The sequence below is a fragment of the Sylvia atricapilla genome, chromosome 2, assembly GCF_009819655.1.
Source record: "Sylvia atricapilla isolate bSylAtr1 chromosome 2, bSylAtr1.pri, whole genome shotgun sequence".
Taxonomy (NCBI): domain Eukaryota; kingdom Metazoa; phylum Chordata; class Aves; order Passeriformes; family Sylviidae; genus Sylvia; species Sylvia atricapilla.
The window spans coordinates 97,114,653-97,140,804 of record NC_089141.1 but is presented as its reverse complement, the minus strand read 5'-3'; the positions used below and the strand labels follow the sequence as shown (position 1 = coordinate 97,140,804).

General features: G+C 41.6%; 1 protein-coding gene and 1 long non-coding RNA gene across 2 annotated transcripts in view; one reads left to right on the top strand and one right to left on the bottom strand.

Annotated features, from left to right (window-relative positions):
* The window catches only part of GPM6B (glycoprotein M6B), a 510,804-nt gene that overhangs the window by 475,126 nt on the left and 9,526 nt on the right, over nucleotides 1-26,152 (top strand). The gene's annotated exons all lie outside the window — the stretch shown is intronic.
* LOC136374592 (uncharacterized) lies at nucleotides 21,749-24,277 on the bottom strand. Its single transcript, XR_010745927.1, has 2 exons — nucleotides 24,009-24,277; nucleotides 21,749-21,988 (listed from the first exon to the last, which is right to left on the bottom strand). It is a non-coding gene; the product is annotated as an uncharacterized lncRNA (long non-coding RNA).

The window sequence follows — 26,152 nt, the reverse complement described above, 5'->3', positions numbered from 1 at the left end:
GTATCTCCAGCCTCATTTCTCTTTTTCTAATTACATGCAGTGTGCCATCAGGATGGAAGGTAATCTCACAGCCTATTTAATATGTACCTGTTGACTCCCACACAACAATTTAATCAGAATGTGATAAGGTTTGGAAGAAATCCATCTGTTCAGAGGCCAAAAAAAGTACAAGCAGTCTAAGAAACTGCTCTCAAAAACCATAAAAGGGATTATTTCCAACTAAGTGCAATGCCTAGGTCAGATCCTATTCATTTTATTTATATGAGCAGTCAAACCATGAATGGAGTGACATGATTGCACTAGGTAAGCAAGATCCAACTTATTATATTCAGCTCTCTTGACACACTTGGTCCTCATTCATCAAGAGTTCCAAGGACCTTTTGACCACAGTCAGGCAACACAAACAGAAAGTTTAAGCACAGGATTATCTGAGTAGTTAAATTTAGGCACATGTTTAAGCATTTCCTGAGTTAAAATTCAGAGCAGTTCTTGGGGTTTGGTCTTCCCTGCTCTCATTTGTGGATACAGAAGAAAGTGTTTGTGAAGATGTGGCTGCTTCCAGCTTTCACACAGATTAACATGATACAGTTCAACATTTTTTTTTTTTTTTACCAGCTGGGGAGTTTACTGTGTGAGAACTTCTCCAGCTGCAGAAAGAGAATCAAAACCAGCAACCCCCATGAGCTGGATTTCTTTTCTCTCCTTTAAGGGCTGCACAGGCAGAGATGTAAAAGGACTTTTGCATAAATCCCAGAGGATGAATGAGAAAGTTGGTTCCCAGGTATATCATTGCCAAGTACCACTGCTGTTGGCTGCAAAAGGGATGGCTGCAGCTCCTAGCCAGGGCTGTGAGCAAGGAAAGGGATTCCAGCAGTGCAGGTAGAGGTCACACATAGTGTCAGAGCAGCATGTCTGCCTTCATTCACCACTGTGTGCTCAGCACCTTTTTTTATGAGACAGGTACAGCCCTGTGTAACAGTGTGTCTTTTTGGAGTGCAGCAACAGCCTTTCTAAATCCCAACCAGCCTCTCCGTAGAAAAACAGCTTAAGTATTGAGGCAGCAATCAAGCTCACACAACCATACACGTTACCAGGCTGGCTCAGCAGAGGGGCAGAAGGCTCCCAGCTCCAAATCAATTTCCAGCAAGTGTTTATTCCAGTGTGCTGAAGGTGAATCCGGAGGCAAAGAGAGAGAACGTGTAGTTTTTCTTGGTTATATAGGGTCTCAGGTTCGTGGGTGATACAAGCGGCAGGGCAGGGGACAAGTGACCATAGGAAAGAGAGGAACAGGTCACTAAGCCCCAATGTCAATGGGGAAACAGGGAAAGGGGATGCCATGGGGTGAGTGATGGACTTGCAAAATCCAGGGAGAAGATTGAACAATGTCTGTAAGGATCCATGAGGGAGAAATCTTTTTTTTTTTACATCTGGAGTATCTTTCTTTAGTCTTCACTGCCCTGCTCCATCCTTAGGAGAAAAAAAATGGGGAAAACATCAGTCTGAACATTTTTACTTTATCCTACAGTGCTCTGATGTAATTAATACTTGAGCCCACCCACAGACTACTGGCAGGTTGCAGACAATTTTCCAGTGCCCATCCTGTATCTCCAGCTCAGCTTTTGTTTCAGGGTCCTGTAGCTGCTCCAGCTGCACCAAACCTCGGGCCTCCCACTGCAAAAGCAACCCCTGCAGCTCCAGAACTATCTGGCTGTCAGAGGCAGGGGCTGTTGATTTTCAAGTTGCCTGGCTTCTCAGACAGGATGCTCAGCACAGTGATACAGGGTAGGTGTATACCACAGCCTCTCAAGGTTAGTCAGCAGCTATTATTAGCCCTGAGCTGTTGATCCAGTGACCCTTTCTTTGCCTCTGTAGGTCAGGTACAGGCTGCAGAAAAACTTGCAAAGGAGTAAGCAGTGGTGGAGAAACCTCAGAGGACAAAACCACTGTGACCCAGATGGGTCAGCCTCCCTCAGCCTTCCTGAGTCTCAATCCATCCTGGGTAAACCAGCACTGGTGCTGGGTTGCTATGAAATGGTCAGAAAAGGAAGGCAGCAGTATAAATTGGAAATTGTGGCTTTCTTTCAACTCCTGGTATAAAAGTTCCTAGAGCCTGAGGATTTGACTGACAAAACCAAACCCATTGCATTGCATACCCCTTATGCCCATTGCCTTGGGTTTTGTAGCCTTTATATTACATGTTACAGAACACACACAAGTCTAAGAACTGATATACATTTTGCAAACAAGTGTTCTGATTAAAAATGGAACTTGACTTCCTGTCCCTCTTCCAAAATGAAGATTACTCCCTGAACTCCACACATACCTAGAAGCAGGGCTTGTGTGAGTTTCTCCTCATCCTCTTCAGAAAAAAAAAGGCATTGAGTTATTCCATCTTGCCCAGAAGAATGCTGATTTCCAAAACAGGTGATGCAGTAAAAATTGGGCTATTTGAAAATGTTGCAAATCAGGCATTCAGAGTCTCCAAACACTGTTGCAAAACTTAAACCTCGAAATTTATCAATCCAAAATTCTCCACATTAGCACTAAATAATTCAGAACATGTTATTAAAATATCACTGTGAAGTAAAATGGTGTTCTGCACACACTTTTTTTTTTCAAATACACTCTCAGACATGACTCCAGTTTTGCACATTATCACTGCTTGTGTCTAAAGTTCTGAAAGATATCAAGACTTCTTTCTCCCAGCAAAATGAACAAACAATACCTGAAATCATGAGCCCAGTGACTGAATTTAAGCACAGCACTGAAAAACATCAGATCACCGAGATTCCTTCACCTTTCCTTGTTAACATGCTGCTTCTTTGAATGCACTGTTTAAAACAAAGTTAGCAAACTTCACTAAAAATATTAGAGTAACAAAATGCAGCTGGATTGGATTAAAAAGCAATGGATATTTCTTAATAAGTGCTTGCCTGAACAATTTCAATTCTACAGTAAGCTTTATGGATAAATTATTTTTTTTAGTAGATATAAGCATCTGAAATAGGAAAAATTAAAAAATTAACAGGCATAACGGGCACATCCAGAACATGGAAATCCTTATCCACAGAAGTTCTGTTTCAACAAGTCACTCCAAAATACTATTACTTCCACATTTTTCTTTTTTTTTTCCTCTTGGCAATTGTGATTTTTGTTTAATATTCTTATGAGTTCGTCTGCTTGTGATTCTGATAAAAATAATCTTTTCAATCTAGGCTGAAATAGAATGAATTAAACCCATTGATATAAGCATATAAATGATTCTTACTGAGCCAGTGTGATGTTTATTGTAAGTGGTTGTTGCAATACAGCATGACATTTTGCAGGTTCAAAGAAGACAATTTTTTTAGTGTAAAACTATGAAGTATTATTTTTTCCATATTTTTGCAGACATTTTTGCTTCCATACAAGGGTACATTTTAAAAGGTAGTCTGCAATTGCTCATCACCAGCAATTATTCTTAATAATATATTTCAGTCACCTAGCTATTCCGCTAGACTTACGTAAGGTGAGACACACCTCACCAAGGAATGGACTATGTTTAAAGTCTTTTTCTTTTTCCTTATGAAATATCCTGCCTAGAGATACACTGAACTGTTTTTGAACTTCTGAAAGAAGAGAGAGGTAGAGAAAGAGCAAGCAGCATGGTGAATGAAGTGTTTAACAGGGTGATCCAGAGCAACAGCTCAGGTCTCAGCTCCTGAGGTACATTGATTTGCAGTTCAATTCTACAAACATTAGTTCTTCAAGCTGGCAGTGGCTCTCATCATCCTTTTCTATTTATAGAAAAAAACCCCAACGAACCAACCAACCAAAAAAAAAAAAAATCTAGTTCTTTCCTAGGCTGTTAATATAATAAAGCCTCTCTCTCCAATCTGTGTCTGAAGTGTAAATGCCCTGAAAAGGGCTGATGGCCTGAGTGCTTCTCCTACTATTGTGCTTCATTGTATGTAAGTTGGCAATTAACCCTGTGTGAGCACATCTTATAAACTGCAGGATGGGGCCAGTTCAGTTCTTGTGATACCTTTGAGAAAACCCCTGGAGCTCTACAAAGTGTAACTCATCGTTTGTCATGGGACTGGCCTCTGTTTGAGTGCTTTAATTACTTAGAGGCCAGCAGGCAGGATGGATCACCAAGCCTGCGCCAAGCCCAGCACACCTTCACCCAATTCTTCCTGAGCAACATGAGGGTCCCCAGCTGCTGCATTCACAAAACACAAGCACAAAGTGTCCCAACCACGGTGACTCTTCCAGGGGACCAGGCACCCAGAGCTCAGTGCTGTCTGAGGCTGACCAACACCCCACAGTCACAGGCAGTGGGCAGGGAAGGTATTATCCAACCTGATCATTGCCTTCTCCACAAGCCACAAAAAGCCTTTTCAGCATCCCCATTCAAAGAGCCAATCCTACAGGTTCACAGACAAAATGAGAACTCAAACTCCAGTTTTACTGCTCTGGATGCTTTGTTTGTGAGTTTATAAAGTGCCAGTTGAGAATTCTCATCTCTATTTCTTCGAACTTTGCATTTTCCCTCTCCCAGAAGTCCCTCCTGAACTGATGGGTAAAATTGGTTTATGACCCCTGGCAATTAGTCCAACACTGAGCAAATCAGCAAGACATGCCGAAGTAGCTGCCAGCAGTGCTCACCCACCTTCTCATCCCTACCTGAGTCCAGCCCCTCAGGCTAAAGACAAAGGTAGAAGTCCCCTCATACATCTTTTCAAAAGTAGCTGAAATTTCCTTCCAAAAGAAGGAAATTGGGAAGTTATGTTTAACAAGCTTAGTTTCTAAATCCAGAACTGATTGTACCACTATTCTTATCTTCTACTTTCCCCCATTCTTCTTTCTCTTTAGCATACACTCTTTGAGTAATGTGAAAAGTAATCCTATTCTTTCCTTTCTCTCTGCCTAGCTAAATAAGACAAGATCCAATAATCTTTTCTCCTTTGTTACTCTCAGTTTCCTCCTCACTTTGGTAGAATTTCTCTGTTCAAATTACTTTTATTTTCAAATATAAAAAAAGACTCTGATATTCTCCAGGTATTGATACATATGCCTTCTATAGTTGTACTAAAGCATCCTATTTTCTGCTGAATACGCTTGGATACACCATGGAAGTGGAGCAATATAAGATTGGAAAAGGACCTCCTGTGACTACCCCACAGTCCACAGACATTCAGTCCTGCTCTTCAGAGACCCTGAGATTGAATCCCAGCAGCGTCACACTGGTGGTTCACAGATCTTCAGCCACCATTCCACATTCCCCTGCTCTTCCCTGTTGCCTCTGACATAACAGACCCTGCTCATGATTTTGTGCTCATGGCTTTGACTTTCTGCTTCTGCAATTCCCTCTGTTTCTGTCTCTCTGATGGGTCCTCTTTGATGAATGATGTTCCATCCTGTTCCGCATTAGTGACCCTGTGCCACTTCATATTTCTGACACATTCTTGTACCCAGGTGAACAATTGAAGAATTGAATTGTACTGGTATCCAAATGCACTCCTGAAGAACTTCACTGACAACTTCTCTCATCCTGGCTCCCCGTGACACATTCACCTGCTCCCCACACTAATTCCTGTGTGAAAACCTCACCCCTCATGACAAAAATAGCTGAAATTACATTTCAGCAATGCTGAAGGCACATTAAGTTATTCACAGAAAGCCTAGTAAAGAAGTGTTCAGTAAAATATTCTTCTGGTTCAAAAAGGCAGGTTTTTGCTTTTGACAGAAGTAATAATGAAGGCAAGACCTCCTCTTCTAGGGGGAGGCTGTTGGACAGTTTATTGTTTGAAACACTTTAAGTTAAAATCAGAAGATGTGTATTTTTTTTCCTGCTGCACTCCAGAATGACTGAAGCTGAAGTATCTCTACTCAATAGCATTAAGAATAATAGTAAGAGTATTGCATTCTTAAATGCATAATGGCAATAGTAAATAATGTGCAAATAATAAAAAGAAAAAAACTAGATAGAAAATACTAAATGCAGTATATTTTTAAAAAGCTTAACTTTGGCAAAAACATTGTTCTGCTATTGTGCAGCTACCAAGGGTGACTTGCAAGTTAAATTTAACACCTTGGAAATTCTATAGCAGGTATTTATTGCAACTTCTCCCATCCTCTGTTTCTCACTCTCTTAGTAAGACTTGGAAATAAATTGTGTTAGTAAACTGTGTGAGAATTTTGAAACAGCTAATCTTCACAGGATATTACAGTCATAAATTACCTATAAAAGCATTGGGGCAGTGATCTAGTTTACAATGCATTATGCAGTTATCAGGAACTACCTCCAGAAGGTGTTATTAATGGGAGCAGAAAGCAGTAGTCAATGAGTTTTTCTGACACAGCATTGTTAATACCAAACCACAAAATTTCTTCAATGAATTGGCAGAGAAAAAAAAAGAGAAAGTAGGATATCTGATTCCTGCCAGCCATGATATAAAAAGAAATGTATTTTGCATGCAGAACTATTCTATCTCTGAAAATTGCCACCAAGTTGTCAATGGAAACATCAAATCATCTTTTTGTTCAGTTTTGTATTTATTTACCAAACCACTTATGGATGTCTACAATCATCAGCTTTTCTTAAATCATCTGAAAATGCCATTCAGTGAAATTCTCAGATAATTTTCTATTAAAACACAAAAAGGCAGCTTTATAGTTACAAAGCAATAGATTTATAGATGAGTATGAAACTTGGCAGCTCTGAATATGAGATAGAAATAGGGAGCTGACTTTTGTGGGTATTCCTTTCCTTGTGCCTAAAGATATCTCTCCCTATCTTTCAGAAACATTGCTCAAGGCTTTTCCCTGACAGACAGGATGGGTCTGAGCAGAGCCCAGCTGAAAAACAGGGTCCAAATCAACAGATCCCAGCCTTCCTCTTGTCAAGTGGCTCACAGGTTTCCCTTACCAGCCTTCTTCTCTTTCAGTTCTTTATTATTTTCACATTGTTCCACTTCAGACAGTGCTTTGTTAAGCAAAAAAAAAAAAAAAAAAAAAAAAAAAAAAAAAAAAAAAAAAAGTCTACTGCTCCTGGTATTTTTTATCCTCCCCTGCTTTTGCAGACCTCTCTTCTGTGACTAGTAAAAGATGACACCTTTGGTGACTTGATGCAGAGAGGGCTTTAACTTAATATCCTTATAATCAAGGAAACCTGCTCGGTATTCAGAGACAGCAAATTAAGACTTTAACACAGGTCACTTCTAGATGTAGGAACTCCATGGCTGCCTTTGCCAGCTCAGCATCACCTCGCCAGGTCCCTGGGTGCTCGCAGCCAGGAGCCAGAGCCAGAGCCATCCTCTCTGCAGTGCTTGCGATCTGCTGGGCTCCAAAGCTCTACTCAGAACAAGTTCCACCAGAAATTGAGTGAATGCAGTGAAAATGGGTGAATGCAAGGCTTCTCACACCACGCAGTAAAATCATACACCATTCATTTATTTGACAAAAGGGAGAGGCTTCAGCTCACAGGTCAGCACAATTAAAGTTACCAATTCAGGTGGGCAAATTCAGAGGCATGAAGCTGAGCACTGGGGAAGCTGGCCACAGGGAGCAGACAGCATAGACAGGAGAAGGGCAAAAGCCACCCTCCTCCTCTCCCCACCCCTCCCAGACCTTGGTGAGAAACACATCAGGGCATATTGCAGTGATAAGGTGCTCTAATGCAGTTCCCTGGTGAAGTGTTGGTTTTGAGTTGACAGTGCAGCCTCAGTGTAAAGGTTCAGCAGCTCCTGAGCCTCAAAGGAGAAATGGGGACGGATGTGGTTCTATGCAAGTGTGAGGTGCTGAGTTTGTGTGATCAGGAGTGGAGGGTAAGTCTAGAAGCCAGAAAGGGTTTGTCACCAGCCCCAGGTGTTTGAATCCCTGCCTTGGATTAGGGTGGGCTTAAAGACCCCTTTGCTTGCTCTGGGCTTATGGATTTCTGTAAATCCTAACCTTGATCTTCTTTTTATTATCACATTTCGGATAAACAAAGAACAATTCAGTTATCTGCATGTATCTTTGAAATAAATAATTTTTTATCACTTCCTCCTTCATTTGATACAAAGACAGTGTCTCTGTGGACTGCTGGCTTTCTCTGAACTCAAGCTCACAGCAGCAGAGACACGCAGCCTCCTCTCTTCCTCTGGCAGCTGAAAGGAGATATTTGCAAGCGTGTGCTGTGGGGAGCAGAGTCACTTCCTTACCATGTTTGGCCAGAGAAAGAGATTGCACCAAACACGGAAGCACTCATCATTGTGTAGTTCAGGAAAATATTTCAAGCATCTCTTTTGCCTTCCTGCCCTCTTTTGTTTTTTTTTTTTTTTTCTTTTTGGTAAAGGAAGATGCATATGCTTCTATGTTATATTGTTTGAAAAAAAAAGGCCGAGCCGACTCAGACTTGTCTCAACAGTTTTATTTGACAAAGTAGGACTCTGCAATTGAACTGAAACTGGCTAAAATGCAGTGTAAGGACCAAAGCACCTCGCATGTCCCTGCTTAAGTGAAGCTATACCACAATTGATAAAAAATGAGCTAGTGTATGAAAGAGATTAACATAGAGCAGGAAAGCAGGTACCACTGAGCAAAAGGAGTGCTTTAAAAAACTGTTGTTTCAGCACTCTACATGAAAATTAAATGAAAATGCAGTTATTTTCAAGTAAGCTCTGCTGGGATGTGTGCTACTAGCTGGGCGTTCATTTTAAATGCTATCAAAGCTGTTACTTATGGTGTTATATTTTGTGTCTCATAAAAGATCAGTGTCTCAAAGAATTCCTGTTAGACTCCCACCCCGGGGGCAGAGTGCAGATGAGTGTCTTTCTTGGTGTAGGCAGCACCCATGAATGTTTATGAGCACCCTGGGGCCCAAGTGCTGTCACTCTCTGCTGAGGCACAGGAAGATAGTGCAAGTACCTCCACCACATCTGTCTTTGGGTTCTCCATTGTGAAAGGGCTCAGTGAGTGCACTCAGAGTTCAAAACTTGGTGCTCCAGGTTTGGCTGGCACCACTGAGCAAGTGGTGTGAGCCACAACAGGCCTCAGACTGGATTGTAGGGATCTAAGCAGGGCTGAAGGGGTGCCAACGGGGCTGCTAGCTAATGTCCCACAGGCTGCTCAGGAGGGGATGTCTCTCTTGTCCTGGAGAGGTGCCCATACACCTCCTGTCCCCCGTGAATGCCTCCTGCCCCACAAGCAATTCCTCCAGCATGACTGATTTGCAGGAAATGGGTGGTTTTGCTTTCAACACACCTTACCCTAGCAGAAGGACAAGCAAGCAGTGAGAATGATCTGATAGCAACATGCCCAAGGCATCTGGCCTTTTAGCTCAGCTGCCTTGTGCTGGGCTGTGCAGTGCCTCCCTTTGCACAGCCCACAGCTGCAGCAGGAGGAAATCATTGTTTTCCCTAGGACAGTGCCCCACACATGTTGTGGCACTTTGGGATTTTCCTCTCACAGGATGGAGGCTTTAGAGGGTGTGCATGCTGCATTTCTCATTTGCAAATTCTGAAGGAATTCTCTTCTATAGCACTGGTTATGCCCTTGTCACAGGCTTGTGGTGCTCTTCCCAGGCACGTAAGTAGTGCTGGTGAGAGCAGCCATGGGAGCAGGATTCTCAGAGAAACATCCTCCCTTGATTACTGTTCAGCAGGGCAGGGGCTCCATGCCTTACATTGCACTGACACACTGCAGCACAGGGAGTCAGAGAAATCCCTCTATCTGGGAAAGCAGTTAATCCAGTTTCTCCTAGGGAAACCTTTCCAAGGCAATTGAAATGAAAAAAGAACCATTCTTCATTATTAGTAATAATAGCAACAGCAGCAGCAACAGCAGATTGCATTCATCATCCTCTGCACTGAAAAGCTTTTAGCCTCATCTGCCTTAGTTTTTAAATTAACAGCATCTGGAAAATTAGAACTTATTGATTTCCCTGGGTTTCATTCCATTCCTTGGGATTCAGCAAGGGTATACCATCACTCTGTGCCTGCAGCTGATTTACAGAGCAAGGCTGGTGGTTCCCCACCTCTGCAGATGCTCATGGGCTTCCTCAGAGGCCACATGCTGAGCTCCAGAGCCCTGCCCAAGCCGTGGCTTGAGACCAAAGATGTGCCTCCAGGAACGAGGTTTGTCCTCTCCAAGTCCCTGGAATGAGAAGGACCAGAAGAAAGATCTTTCTCTGGTTACTGCTGATCTTAAACAAGGACAATATTTTCTGGCAAATTCTTTTTCCTGAGAAGATGTCAAATTCTTCATTTTTCCTAGCAGCAGTCTACAGAGAAAGGTTACTGCTGGACCAAGTCTAGGAGTTTCCAGCCACTTTGGAGCTGGCTCTTTCCTCTATTCCCATCATGCTGCTATCCTGATCTGAAATCCCAAATATTTTCACAGGATGAATATAAAGATTCCCAGAAAATAAAGATCTCCTCACAGACCTCTGTGGCATCTCATGGCAGGGAGAAGTGCACAGCTGATGGAAGGAACAGGACACCCTGAGTGGTGCCTGTAGTTACTACACTAGTTAATACTCCTAGTAGCTAATAGTACTGCTGCCTGTAGTATTAGCCCCTGCATCTAAGATCAAATGCCACCTCACCTTTGCCACTCTGAGGCTCAGTCTGGCCTTCTGCCTCCTCCAGTGTAGCCCCAGCCTCTTAAATTCATGCCCAGTTTCTCCTCCTTTTCCTGTTTTTGCATAAATTTTCTCCTTTTTCCTGTCACACTTCAGTACTCCCTGTGCTTGAGAACAAAACCCTTGACAAATGTCACTGGCAGTTACTACTGTGAGCATTAGACAGCTGAGGTTAACCACCAACCCTTTTTTTTTGCATGCCATAAGCACCTAAAACATGAGCAGCAGCACTTTCAGGGACAATATGTTCAAAGCAAAGATTTTTCAATGTCAGTGGCACCTCCCAGTCCTATGATCACCTAAGGGGTGGCTCAAAGCCTGGCCATGACCACAGCACCCATGGAGGTTTTCCAGTAGAATTAGAGTAAGGAGATCCGGGAGCACCAGGTGCAGCCGTGTGTTATTTGTGTTGTCTTTTGCTTTCACTTTATGATATCAAATATTACACAGTTTATTGCCTGGAGGACTGATGATCACCCTGCATGGCAGATGGTGACTCAGTGGCAGCACCCTGTCTGTGACAGTGCCATGGTGACCCAAGCCTACACCCACGGGCTCAGGGATCAAACTCACATGGGGGTGGTGAGAGGGAAAACCTTGCTGGGTAGAAGCTAGGACATTCACTGAGCACCTACTTCTTAGCCTCTGATTCAAATTGAAAGCAGTGCTGGTGGAGCCCACACTGCCCACACAGCCCCTTGCCCAGCCAGATGTCACCCCCTCACCCTCGCAACAAATGGAGTTGAAGTTGAAGTTCTTCCAGAGGAGAAAAGCCTGATGACCCATGTCACTAAATACAGCCAATGAATGAGACAAGTTTCTTCTTTGCCTGCTTGACTCCCATCCAGCAGAAGAGCTCTTGAACCAGGTGTCCAGAAGCAGTGGCTGGGTTTAAGGTGTTGCTGAACAATGTGCCTGATGAAACTGGCAGAAACTACTCCAGGGTCCCTTAAATTACCCATGACTCATGCATCTATGAAGTCATGCCCCTTTCCTGTTTATCTTTTTTATCATTTTTTATATATTGTCTGATACTGTGTCAGCTCTAGTGTTTTATTAGACTTCCAGGTCAAGGGTTGTGCAATTATTTGTAATTTTCTTGTGCAATAAAATAACATCTGCCAGCTTGACAGCAAAAATTTTGGTTTTCAGTGAGGATTTCAATATTTTTTGCAATATATGTAGCTCTCCGGATGTCTGAATGCTTATGGAGTCAATACAGGCTTCCAGCATTTATAATGAACAGATTATATGTGGTTTTCTCCCAGCATGTCCAAGGTTCCCTCTTCATGGCCTCTGACTCCATTATTTCATGTCCTTCTCATATGTGAACCTAATACTTAAACATTAGCCTGGCTGAGAAAACATTTTTGGTTTATGTTTTATTCTGCATAGCTCTGGAAAACAGGGCTGGAGAGAGTTTTGAGAGGTCATGAGAGAGAAAGAGAGAGAGAGAGCAAGAGAGTAAATTCCAGCCAAATGTCTCTTAAATTTTGATCAAATGGTAAGTGACTCTGCAAGCCCACAGTATCCTGGGTTCTGGGACAAGGATATCTCCAGAAGGAAACAGGTCAAAGATAGTGTCTGTTATGTGTACAGGCTTGGGTTTGCAGCCTTAAGCAGGAAAGGGTGTCTTTAGCTTCTTGGGTGTGTAAGTCCTTTGGTGGATCTTCCCTGTTTCAGAGTCTGAAGGAAGTCCCTGCCACTGGCAATGAATTGATGGTCATCATAGGACTGCACAGGGGAAAGATTATTCTAATGCATTGGGTAAGAAGGCTGAAATGCAAGTAATACGTGTGTTTACCTTAATATTTTCAAAAGCTTTTAAATGCTGAAAGTTGAAGAAATGCTCAGTTGTACCCATAGTCATTGCAGGAGGGTACAGTTACACATAACAAGATATGGACACAGCTGCAGTGCTTATGTGACCGAGTATTGCCTGCCTGGTGCAAATAATGCCAAAGTAGTCACCAATATTCATATCACTGCTTGGAGAAAAGGAATGACTGGCAAACCACAACCAAGTAATGCATTACAAGAACCACTGCAGCACTGATCTGATCAGATAGTGCTAGTCTAGTAACACACCTGGTTAGAGAGCAGGGAAATAGTTCATGCCATGATGATCCTATGGTATAAATTATGTATGGCTTCAGCTGCCCATGAGCTGTGCTCATGTTCTCCCCTAGCATACAGCTGCTGGTTTCTTGCCTTCATGCCATGTGCTAAATTACTATCAAATAATTTAGTTTGCAAAGGAGGTCTGTAGGTCTTCTGCTCCTACACTTCACCCAAAGCAGAGCCAAGCTTGCATTTGGATGCTCAGAGCCCTTGGAACTTCGAGGATCTCCAGTGATGGAGGTCCCCTCTGCTTCCAGTGTTGACTATCCTGATTATGGTGAGCTTTTTTCTAATATACACCAGGTGTAACTTGTAGGTGTTGTATCTTCTCTAAAGTCCCATTAAATCTGTGTTGGCTCCAAGCTGCACAAACCCAGATGTTCTTGCAGTCTTTCTTATATTATGTGCTCTAGTCCCTAGTTGCTTTCCACTGGACTTGCTTCCATATGTCAATGAGCTTACTGTACTTAGGAGCCCCCAAAACATTTTCCCGGCTGTAGTTTCTAACCCCCCATTGTTTTCAAACTTGTAAGATCAAGAATGATTAATCTATTTATTTAAAGGAAATTTTTTAAAAACGTCATATAAGGGCACAATCCCTGGGCTCTCTCTGCATTTAGCATTAGACAGATGGCTCACATTCCACCTGAGTCTCTGGAGGCAGATGCAGCCCAGATCTAAATGGGGAGCTGCTCAGCTGTGGCCACGTCAAATGCTGACCATATGTCACAGTGGAGAGTGTCAAGGGGAAGAGGGGAAAATACAGCTTTACAGTCCTGCTCAAGTACCCTGAAAATCAGCACCAGAGTGTCTCGTACTGTCTCCTGTTTGCTGTAGATCTTAGGGATACAAGTAAATTTACTGTCATCAGCTGTCAGGCAAGTATGTTCCCTCAAAGGATGAAAGTCACAATATATAACATCTCCTAATGGCTTCTTCTGAGTAAAATCACCTTCACATGAGACCACAGAAGCAGAGAAATGTCACTGGCTACTTATATAGCAGTAAACTTCATTTGGAGGTAAGGATGCAAGCAGTAGCCCGTATAGAGGTGAGTACAGGAGGATGGGGCAGATGGCAGCAGCTACATACAGACTAGAGTAATGGAAAAACTTAGACTGGTATCTGTCTTTTAAAGGAAAGTGTTTCTCAGTGTTAATTGTATGGAGAGCCTCAGCTCTGCACTCACCGCTCTGCCTAAGAATTAGTACCCTGACCTCAGCTAAATTAAATGCTGGAACCTCACACAGCCATTCCAACAGTGTCACTGAAGATGAATCCTACGGTCCCATTTCTAAAAAATGTTACACAGTAAACACATAATAATACAATCAGTACATAAAAATAATGCAAAAATTATCATCACATCAATATTGATGAGCTCCATATCAGTTTACTATTTGAACAATACACCAGAAAAAGTAATTGTTTTCAAAGTACACAAACGTAGGCAGCAATGTCTATGAAATACACCCATATGTCTGGATAAAAGTATTGGAAAAAAGTACATTTGGAATGTCCCACAGACTTACATTATTATCTTTGACAGACAATCTTTGGTTCTTATCAAGGTTCAGAGTCCATTAATGTGTTCCAGTTTGGGCACTCAGACTCATGCAGTCTTACTAGACAACAAGAAAACTTTAAACTGAGCTGGACAAACATCTAAAAATAAAAAGCAATAGGTCTAAACACACTGTTTTATATTTCTGCCACGGGTGACGGTCAGCAGTTGTACCACAGAAACGACCATCATATCAGTGCTGCCCTGGTGGCGGTCCAAAAATAATTGTACCATTGCTAGGCATGACTCAAGAAAAAAAAAAGAATTACTTTTGTAGCTGGAAAGAACCAAAGGGCACCACATCCATCTGCTTGCCTTATGGCAGGCTCAGTTTGCTGTTTGGAATTGCAGCTCCTGCAGCTCGCACCTCCCGCTTTGCCCCCGGCGGGGAGCCGAGCACTCCGCGCCCAGGCGCTCACCGCGTGTCGCCGAGGCTCGCTGCCTGCGTGGGACGGCCACCCCAAGACAGCTTCTCACAGGGCGCAAATTACGTGCTTAGCAGCCCAGGGAAGGTGCAAAGCACACCCAACCGAGCTGTTCCGGAGTCAGAATGCTCCTTCCAAAAGCTGCCCCCTCTCCTTCCCTGGGGAGTGCCTGTTCCCCTCTGCTTCCCCGCATCGCGGGAAGGGGACGGGCATGGAAAACCTAGGAAGGAATAATCTAAAGGCAAGGGAACAAATAGCTGCTGAAACTGGAATTAGTGTCTTGGTGGGAGGTTGAGAATAGATCTGTCATACTCAGCCTGTCTTTCAGCTGTCGCAGAGCAGGACATTACATCTCACAATGAACCCAGCAGGCAGCATACAGGAGCAACATGGGCTGAGGGAGCAGCCGCTCTCCCCGCTCTGTTGCTTCTATAAGTATTTTACATAAGTACACTCATTATTTATGCAAGACTAGAATCCCGGATTCTTCATCTTAACAACAGCCAAAAGAACAAATTTCTTGCTGACTGTTTAGCACCTTCAGAGAACAAAGTAAGGAGGAAAGAGGAAACTCCCGTTCCGCTGACATGGGAAGATGCAGGAGCACTCCAGGCACATCGGCTTCGTAGGGTTTCCAGCTTCTGTTCCTGCTGGAGGGCCGCAGTCCTCCTCACCCTCCTTCCCTCCTGCACTGACACAACCAATTCCTAGCTGTAATGAAGATACCTATTTGTTGCTCCAGCTAACGAGAACAAAACTGATAGGAATGCTTCATGTAAAAACCCACCAAAAATGGGAATACAGCAGCTAGTTTTTGTCAGAAGTGACCCAATGATGTTATAAATTAACTGGGAGTTCTGCTAACTGCGAACAAAGGAGAAAAGTAGAAGGAATCTGAGAATGCCCTATAATAAAAAAGTTAGCTGAGCATCTCATGAATAGACAAAAACTGACCTAGCTATACACTGAAAAACGTGCCTATATTGAATTGGCTACTGAAAGAGGTGAGGTGATGTTTATTTCCCAAGCCACTATAATACTCAAAGATCACACTGTGCCTGAAAGATTGTGGTAGACTCACAGGATCTGCTATTTCAGATTTGTCCTGAGCCAAATTTTTAAGGGCTCAGTCTTTTAAGAATGACTGTACAGAACAACTGGAACTACTAGTAAAAGAGGGGGTTTCAATGCATACATTTTTCCAAATGAAGCAGATGCTTTTGCAGATCTGTCCCCACCTGTGCATACTAATTGATTTCCAAAAGCTGACATAATGTAATGTAGAAGATAGTCCAGGTACTCAGGCCAGTTCGCACTCTAAACAAGAGAAGTGGCAGCATAATTAAGATTTTTTTTTTTTTTTTTAGGAAACATCAGTTGTTGATGCTGTTAACACTCTGAACACATTTCTTAATTACAAAATGTGCACTACAGTCCCTTCCCTCAGTCTGTTTGTGTGGGTGCTCTGGGATCCTTTACTTTCAGCACTGGAGTCTGTCCTTACAGATTAACACAAAGGAGCAGAGCGTGAAACACTGTAAATCAGGAAGCATATGGGAATAAACTCACGGAGTGAAAGACAAAGTAGGAGGAAAACTATATTCATAAAGGCAGTAGGGCTAGGCAAACATTATACTGGGTATATAAGGCTATGTATTACCCTATAAATGCTTCACATAACTATATATTCCATACTCAGAACTTAAAATACTCTGTGGAGATTACATACATATGGTCCTAAATACAGCACTCATGCAACATATGAAATACCCCTGCTAAAACAATTGCACAGAATCTAGGGGAAAAAACCAAATAAAACTATCAGTTAGATCCTTTTGTATAGGAGATGAGCCATTCTCACATTTTAATGTGCTTTTAAGTTACTGGAAGAAACTCAAGACAATAAGAATTTAATGACAGTAACAGACCTTGATATTTGGTTCATTTCTTGGGGGATTTATGAGAGACATATTTTATAATGTGTTTACTGAGACTGCTTTCCCTAAAGTGGACTAAGCTTCTATGCTTTGACCCTAAACTCTAAAATCCTAATCAACCAAGTAATATCCATAAAATACACTTTTCTTAAGAGGAAACAAGGCACTGCCATGCCCAAATTTTATCTTCTAAGTGGTGGAAGTTCCAGCTAATATTTGCACCAGTTGAAATTATACCAAGAAAATAACTCAGAGAATACTGCATAAGAAAGGTGTACATTTGTATGGTACAAGCTCCACTATTGCTCTAAAATGACTGAATGTTTACCATTAAGGTAAACCAATCAGAAGACCCACAAGAGGATAAGTGCGAAAATAGAGGTGAAATTAGAGGCCTGTAAAATAGCACTGGAAAAGGGCAGAAATTAATTTCCAGCCCTATTAATTTGTTGCTGAAATATGACTACCTACTGTGAAACAGAATCCCTGGTCACAACGGAGAAAGGAATTAAAAATATCATCATCATCACAAAACCATTTCATTTAATTTTCATTTAATCCTTATATATTCATACGTGCTTTCTGAAGGTGGTAAAGTATGCATATTCTTGTCAATTTAGCTGCTGACTGAGTTAAAATGTGGGTTTTTTAAAAAAAAAATTTATTGTCTTAAGGGATAATGCACATATGATTGAATTGTCTGAAAAGCAAAGCAGGATCATAGTAGGACCTGGAGAAAATAGAAGGTGGCACTTTATGTGTCTGTTGAGTTCCTAACTTTTGTCTAGCTCCAGATAAACCTTGAACTATAAATTAAATACTCCTCTAAGCAATGATAGTGCAGACTCAGCCTGCCTCCTTATTTTGGTGAGTGTGTTGTGGGTTGCTGAGGGATGAGGAAGAAAAAAGGACTGCTCTTGAACAAGGACCAGCTTCCTCAATCTGATGAGGAGTGGTGAGGAGTGTGGATGGTGGTTATTCCCACCAAAGAAATGTTCTTTTGCTTCTGCTTGTACAAGTCTGTCTGTGTAGGCACCTTCCTTTCTCTAACCAAATCTAGTAATATTAGGCAGTAAATGATGTGTCAAGACTAGGTGTGGATAAGCTCCATTTGCAGAGCCATCCATGCTGTCAGTCCAGCTGAGTATTTGAAATGGAACCTGTTGAAAAAGTGCAGTAGCAGCCTCTTATAAGGGAATCTACATAATCTCTGTTAGGTTGGTTTGGTGATCTAAGAATTTGGTGATCTACAATTTGAAAGACCAAAACTTGCAGAAAAGTTCCCATTTAATGTCAACAGATGTCTGAAGTAGCTAGCTGCATATCTTCTTGTTTGTTGAGATAAAACTGAAGCAAATTTTAACATAAAAGAATTTTTCAGCTGGGTCAAATACATAGTAACTCCTAAAATACTACCAAGAATGGTATATGCAAATTAAGAGACAGTTTTTGTCTATTTATAGAACTTGTTCTAAGTGCACAGTTACACTAATAAACAGAATCCCGAAAACTTGCAGTGGAGATGTTGAGTGCACTATTGAGTGCTCTAATGTTTGAATGTTCTGAAGGGCAAAAATATGTTTGATTACCTCACTGGAAATACTGTTTTGCAAATTAGGAAGGAAAGTCTGTGTGTGATATGCCCTTTCTAAGCAAGAAATAAACTGTGGATAAATTGTGTTGGATTTGTAGAAATGGCCTCACTACTGTCAAATGCAAGAATAGTGGCTGAAGGCAGCAGACAGTCCATCACCAGATTAAAAATTGATACTCTGCATTTATGGAAGAAGCAATCTATAAGGGCCCATTTAACATACATTTGTATCTCAAAGGATAATTTCTCAGACTTAATTGCATCTGTTGAAAGAATTTAGTGTATATGACTGAAATTCAGCATGGTGTTACAAATAATTTCACATAGGCAAAGACCAAAGCTCAGGCCTTGATCACATAATTAATTGATTTATCTGCACAGAGACCAGCTGCCAAATCTTTGTTCATTGGTGTGGTGTTTACTCCTGTGATCAGTTCCACTGGTTACTGCCACTTTTTCTCAGCCTGGAGCATGCCCACCCCATAAAAAGTCCTCCTACACAGGAGTGGACAAGGAGTGGACAAATTAGTGATTGCTTCATAATCACAAGCTTGTATTACTTTGTTCTCTCCAGTGGCTCATTTTCTTTTAAGAATAATAACATTTTAGAAAGATACCATGCCTGAAGACACATGTGATTAAGATGCCCATAATACAGCACTGATATAAGCTATATTACTTTCGTAAATATATCAATAAAAAGGAATTTTAAAACATGTTAACTACTGCATGGTACTCCAGTTTTCTATCTGCCTTTAATTCCACATGCATAATTGCATTCTGTTCTGTGTGAAAGATGATGAGACGTTCTGATCCAGGAGAACCAGTGCTCTGGGTAGTCCCATCCTTACTGTCTCTGGCCCAGCAGCAAGTAACAAAAACAACAAACTTTTCAAGATCACTTACCAGAGCTGGGCATGAGGGGATGACCCTCTCTCCCTGCTCTCTTCTAAAGCGCTGCACAGAAGAAAGTTGCCAAGGACCAGGCTCCAGCTGAGACTTGCTGCTTCTCTGGACATATCCAACTGAAGTTGTGGCTGCCCTTCCCATCACCTGCGGCTCCATTTTGTTCACCTCTATTGGGCTGGACTCTCACAAAGTCCTGCAGAAAACAGCAGTGGTCTTGGCAACTGAGCAAGGCAGTTGATCAGGGCAGAAAGGCCTTGACCAAAGAGTAAAGCCTTTTTCTCTTAGCATTTGGAAACACACTCTGTGTGGAATTTTTATTTGCTTGTGTGTGTGTTGTGTGTGTGCACTATAAACAAAAGGTTCTCACCTCCATTTGGGCCAATTTTGCATCAAGCTGAATCCTGATGACAGCAAAGCTGTCTCCCCTCCCTGCTGACTCTAAAGAGAAGCAGCAGTGACTCACTGGTCTTCACATGGAGATTTCACACGTTTGCCTAGGCATATATGCCAGTTCCACTACATCCAGCCTGTTTAGCTTACGGCACTGCTGACTAGAGGGACGTACAGCACCTCCACATCCCTGCTGTGCAAGATAAGCATACAGTACTGATATGAAATGTAATTGATTTCACTGGCACAGCCTGTCCTGCAACTCACAGGCGACAATCTCAAATAATTTAAAGGGATCAGTAATCTGCTATTAAATTGCAGCTATTAATATGTGATATTGCTTTTTCAAACACCCCAGTGAACTATTTGCAATGGCTTCCTTTCTTTCTTTGTAACTTCAGCCTCCTTCTTTCCTTCTCCTTCCATTTATATCCTTCAAATATACTTATCTGAGCACTCCCGAAGGATGACATGTAGGAAAAAAAGCTATATACCAAGACATAATTACACTGGCATAGCTAACAGAAAAGACCTAGATGTTTCAAATGTCAGTAGATCTGAAGATGTGTGGGCAGGATTTACAACACTGGTATGTTGCCACTGGTAACTGACTGCATTTTTAACCTTCCCACTGCTGGCTAGCAGTGTGAAAAAGGATAAGTCTAGGAATTGAGCGCTAGAAATAAACAAGCTCGTTACAACCCTCTAAAATTTATTGTTTTGAAGCCAAGACAAACAAGAGGAAGGATTGTATAAAGGTTAGAGAGGAGCTCTTTCTTCCTGGTAGGCAGCCTACACAGCACCTAACCCTTCCAGTTTGCTGGCATGCAGCTGTTTAGCTGTTTCCTCTGCTGGATCAGCCCTGAGGAGCAGTTTTGGTCACTCCATATAGACAGGAAAGGAAAGAAAAGAGCAAAGCTTTTGCAGGCAGTATTTTAAAGGCACAGACTTCTCAGGCAAAAGGTACGTGATAGAGTTCTACTGTCAAAAAGTTGGCAGAAGTCTCCTGCTGAGAGTGAGCAATTTGGAGACATCCAGCAACCTGACAGACCATTAGGCCATATAGTGGAGTCAGACATATGATCTGAAGCAGGGAGTAGTTGCTGACAGGAGTCACAGCTTGGGTTTGATGAATGAGGGCCAAGGAGAAGACCAAACTTCTTGGGCACATAAGGATGACATTATTAGGGTGCTTATCTAGGTGGAGAACAAATTTACTGCTGAATTCCATGAAAAATTAGAATATGTGAAAGGAAACAGTGAGAAGAGAAAGCCTTGAGATATGTGATTGCATTTCGTATGTTGTGCAAAGGGGGGATACTCCCATTCCTTCTGAGAAGTGCCAATTGCAACAGAGAGGAGGGCTGGGAGGCCCCATACAAGCTAATATCATAAACTGGGTAGAGTTGCATGGGACTAAAATTATGTTATTACCCTTAATTAGACACTCAAATGAAAAATTAGCTTCGTATCTAGAAAACTCACTAAAATGAAGGCAACCACACCTGCTCAGCACCTTGGCGTTTCAAAGGGACTTTGCTTCAGCAAGGAGAGAATTTTCACTGGAAGGTGTGAGCATTCAACAGCTCCACTACTGTTAACCCTAAATGTGCATTTAGAAGTTTTCTAGGCAACCAAATTAAGAACTGTGTGAAACCATTCCTGATCTCAAAACACTATTTTTTGTTTTTTTATTATCTTGGAGAGAGCAAACTGTAGATGCCACAGCATTATCTTTGCTGAAAACAAACTCAGTGCCTATCAGCTCAAAAATTCCAGCTGAGAATGATATAGAAGAGACAGTGCTCTACTCGTGCTGCAGTGCATGTGATTAAACAGCTCTTCCATTTAAAGACCTTTAGGAGAATGCCAGTCTGTTCCTAGTTTTAACCTTTAAAATGCAGCAAGGACTTCAAGAGCGACTTTGGCATTTCTCAGTGTAACCCACACCTCCCACACACAGCGGGGATGACTTTATAAGCAAAGCACCAGGGAAGCAGATATGTATGAATATGTACAGACTATGGATCACTGTAAAAGGATGCAGGTCTCCCAGAATTTCACCTGTATTCCTCTTGGCATCATTCTAACTCCTCATGCTGAGAAGTGGTGTCATTTTTAGCCTCATTAATTTTCAGGGCTTCCCCTTCCCCCTTCCACTTAATACTGGCAAGTCAGCTACCACGAGGAAAGCAGGCAACAGAATTTTTCTTTTTTTTTGTCTCTCAGAGTGGTAATTAAAGTTGCTAAAAAAATAATGAAAAAATTAAAGAAACGTGAAGTTCTTCCCAGGAGCAATGTTCTCTGCATGATCCAAGCATCAGCTGCTTTTGTAGTTGTGAGCTATGGAGATGAGACTGTCTGGGATCCATCTGTCCTGCCCCAGCAAATCAGAGTTGTGGGGTATAGCTCAGCTGCTAGGAGATTTCTTATTCCTAATTCATTCTGAAACAAAACAGTGGGAGCAAAATCATTGATGCTTTCACCAACTCAATTCCTTGTTTTGTTTGCTGCTGCTAGGGAATAGGACTTTTTGTATAAAGCTCATCTTTTACTGCTTTCTCGTGAAAGCCATTTTATTATGCCCTCTACGATAACTTTTTGTGGGATCTTATAGCCTTTGGTCTAGCTTAAGGACAAGATTTTTTTAAGAAATAGGTATCAGGCTCCCCATCAGCAAAAGCCTTCATACAGGCTGTAGTATCCTTAATCTAGTCATTAATTTCTTGAAGTAATGGATTTACACATGAGCTGTTTGCCCTGTTCTTTGTATGCAAAGCCATCACTGGGCCAGGACCATAAGGTTATGGCTGGTCTGCATTCCAGCCTAGTTCTGGTAGGGCTCAAGCATTTTGTGTTACTGCTCTGTATGGCTGAAACTTCATGACTGAAGTGATGGGAAAGCTGAATTGAAGTGTTAAAATACAAAAGTCTCTGCTGCCCTGGGGATTGCCCCAGGGCTGTCTCTGGGGCCCAACCTGTGATATGCACACCAATTTATGACATTGCAATGCACACCACAGTATGACACTGTGGGTGACCTGCCAACAGGTCCCCCTTCACAAGAACCCAAAAGGGTGTGAGTAAACCTGCTGTGAGCCTGGAGGATGCTCAGCATGCTGAAGTGATTTCCATTGTGGCAATGTGGATGCTTGGGGCCATGTCCACTTTTCTGTCTGAGGATGTCACTCTGCAATGGCCTCTTTTTCCCCACTACTGGTTCTCACATCAAGAAAAATGTGCAGTGCAAAGAATGGACTCTTTTATTCACACTGCAGAGTGGGTCAGTGGCATTTCTCAGAGGCAGCATCCAATTTAGGTGGAAGGATGAAGACTGTCCTTGTCTTGGCTCAATATTTTTGTACAGACCATATGATATAGAGCAGGTGAGCAGAACTAAGATGCATGAAAAACTAATCCAGCAAATTATTTTTCTGATTATTATGTAGCTCCACAATTCTCTACATTATCTTACATCAAATTCTAGCTGAGCGGAAGATTTTAAGATAAATTCCAACACTTCAAGTGATGGCTGAAGAAGCATTTATCTATTTCAAAACATTTAAAAATGCTGAATAATATAAACCATATCATATATTGTTGTATGTCAGATGGAAAGGACCATTATGAAAAATAAAACATAAAGTAATATCTATGGAAATCTGTAAAATACATTAGGTAAGATTTGAACTATCTGAGAATCTGAATTTCATATTTTTGATTATAGAGTAGATTACAGCGAGTTCATTTGACTTATTTTAGAGACCTGAATGCTATTGCAGTAGTTTCACACCACTAGAAGATACTAGGAATAACTAAATTGTTCATGTCAGATATTGCAACACACACAAATGCATTTCTCTTCTTGGTTTGGTGTTTACTGGGGAGAGGTGTTTTGATTTGGGGGATTTTCTTCCCATTTTCAAACAAATCTCTAAATGTAGTAAGTGTACTCAATATTTGACCATAACATGCAAACAAAGAGCACTTCAAATGTCTGTTCATGGAATCTGCAATGTTTCAAAATCACATGAAATTTTTTCCAGGCCCAGATTTCAAGCCCATGACCACATGCCAAAGATAAAATGATGAGAATTACCATAGTGGCAAAAACCTTTCTTCGTCATTGAGAAGTGCTTGATCAATGTAATGATTTTTTTGTTTTCAAGACAATGTTTTTGATGGGACATGTGGTGAATATTTGGGGACTATTCAAATGCTGGAAATGTATTTAAGTTGGAGTAAATCCACTCAATCGGTTTCAAAATAGTTCTGAAAGGAAAATCTATGTTAGGCAAAAATAAATCTGAAGCTATCAGAAAACCTGAGGTCACAGGAACTGTAAATTTAAAAATAACTCCAAACATATTTACTCATCTCACTATGCCATTCTTTGCATATTGTTGCTTTAAACTAAGGCTATAGGTCTATATTTGATTCTGCTTAGCCATCATCATCCACTTACTGTGAGGGAGCAGTGGTTGCAGAACCTCCCAGTTGCCAATTCCCATAACATTGCCTGAATCTTGTCATGCCTGATGGTTTTCATAAAACCCAAGCTCCATGAGACCAAAAAATCTCCCGAGAACTCCAGTTTTTGATTACAGGGAGAAAAAGAAATGCTGTAATCCTCATGATTGTAGAAACAGGAGAAAAAATTATCTTTGCTCTGCTCCCAATATGCTAAAAGCTCATTAACCCAGAGGCAAATTAGGCATCTCTGAGCACCCGCTATGTTTTTTTTTTGTTTGTTTCTTTCTAAGCAGGAAGAAGAGGAAGTCAGAGAGGGTTCTAACATTTTTTAAAACCCGGTAAAAGCAATACTGGAATTCAGGTCATTAACTTCAGCTTAAAACAGAGAGAAAAATAGACTCCTGTCATTAAGCCACAGAATTTTGAAACAGGTGTATGGTAAAGCACTGTGTGAGCTTTTGGGTTTTTTTAATCACCATATCACAGGGACACTAGCAAATGAAACTGCCAGACAGCATAAAAATAATGAATAAATGTTGTCTGCAATTCCTTTTCCCTGAATTAATAAAATAACCTGTTCTTTTAATATTTGATTGCCTTGCCTGTTCTAATTGAAAATGCACAAAGCTGGCACATCAGAGGATCTCAAAGAGGGACAAGCCTGACAAAGGTTGCTTTGCATTGTCATGCTACTGTATATCAGCAAATAATCAAGAGCTGCATTTTTTATTTCTTCACACCCATTTTATATCAGCCCAGTGGAACTATTGCACTGAACACTGTATCATGTGCTCATTGTGTTTTATATGATGCTTGGAGCAGCTCAGGGTTCCTTATTAATAAAATTCTGCTGTTCAGCAGATGTATGTGGCAGCCATATATGATCACAATACACAATAGGAACTGCTCGTTTCTACACTGTTTCTAGGGAAGTAAAGGGTTACTAGGGGAAGTGGTGTTTTATCACACATTCAACATTGCACAAAAATAGCCCAGAAGACCAAAATGCTTACACTGAAGTCTCCACATTTCTGTAATTAATACCGCAACGATCTATTTTGGATATGGTTAGCATATGCTTTCTGTCCAATATATGTGTAGTTAATGATATCTGGGGACATGCATGAAAGGGAGCGAAAATCTTCTGAGAAATACTGAGAAAGGAAGGATTTGCTTCAGTACTGGAGGGCAGAGCTTCTCACCACATCACCTCGGTGGAGCTGCATCTCGGCTGGGGGTGGGGAGGCAGCGACACCAGACACCGTAAGTCTCATAGGGCTGGCAGACTGTGTGAGATCAAACCCCATATGTTTCTCTTTCTAATGACCCTTTTTCATAACCAAGTTTTGTTGTATTTTTTTTCTAGCTAATTTGTGGCCGATGAAAGTTTCTAGACTGACAGCTGAAGAGACTGATTTTATTAACAGCACTCAACAACCAGTCCAGACACAGTCCTGAGTATTACAATCGATTCCAAGCCTTCATGTTTCACATCATCAATTGCATTGCCATGAAATAGGTGTCAGATGTGACCACTTCAGTACTGCCAATGCAAAACATGGCAAAGACCTGCCACAATTTTCTTTGAATGTATGAAAAGAGCTGAACAAGGAGCAAAGCAGGGGATGACAGACTCCAGCCAGAAATCCCTGAATTTGACCTGGAAGGTTTCCTTCACAGTTGATTTTGTAATTTTGTTCAGTCCCTGATGGCAGAAACAGAGTAGTGGCTCAACAATTGCCTTATCTCCTGAAAACAGACCTGAGCTTCACCACCTCATGTTGCAGTTGATGGTACCCTTAGACCAGCAATGATCACTTCTGACGTGCAGTTCTGAAGTCATAGGCCTCATTATTCATTACATTTTTGCTGAACTATGCTGTATTACAGCATGCACTTTCATGGACTTACAAAGAGCTGTGCATACCTCATGCTTTGCCTCCCTCAGAAGTACCTTGCTGGTTTTTTTCCCCAGGATAAATCCACACTAAGCAAGCATTTGCTTCTACTCATCTGCGCACGTGCAGCTCATACTGTACACTTGTGCACCAAGTCATGTCACATCCCATGTTACCTGATTAAGATCAGTAGCTGGGAGTTGATTAATTGACTTTTCAGAAACTCAGCTTGTAAGTT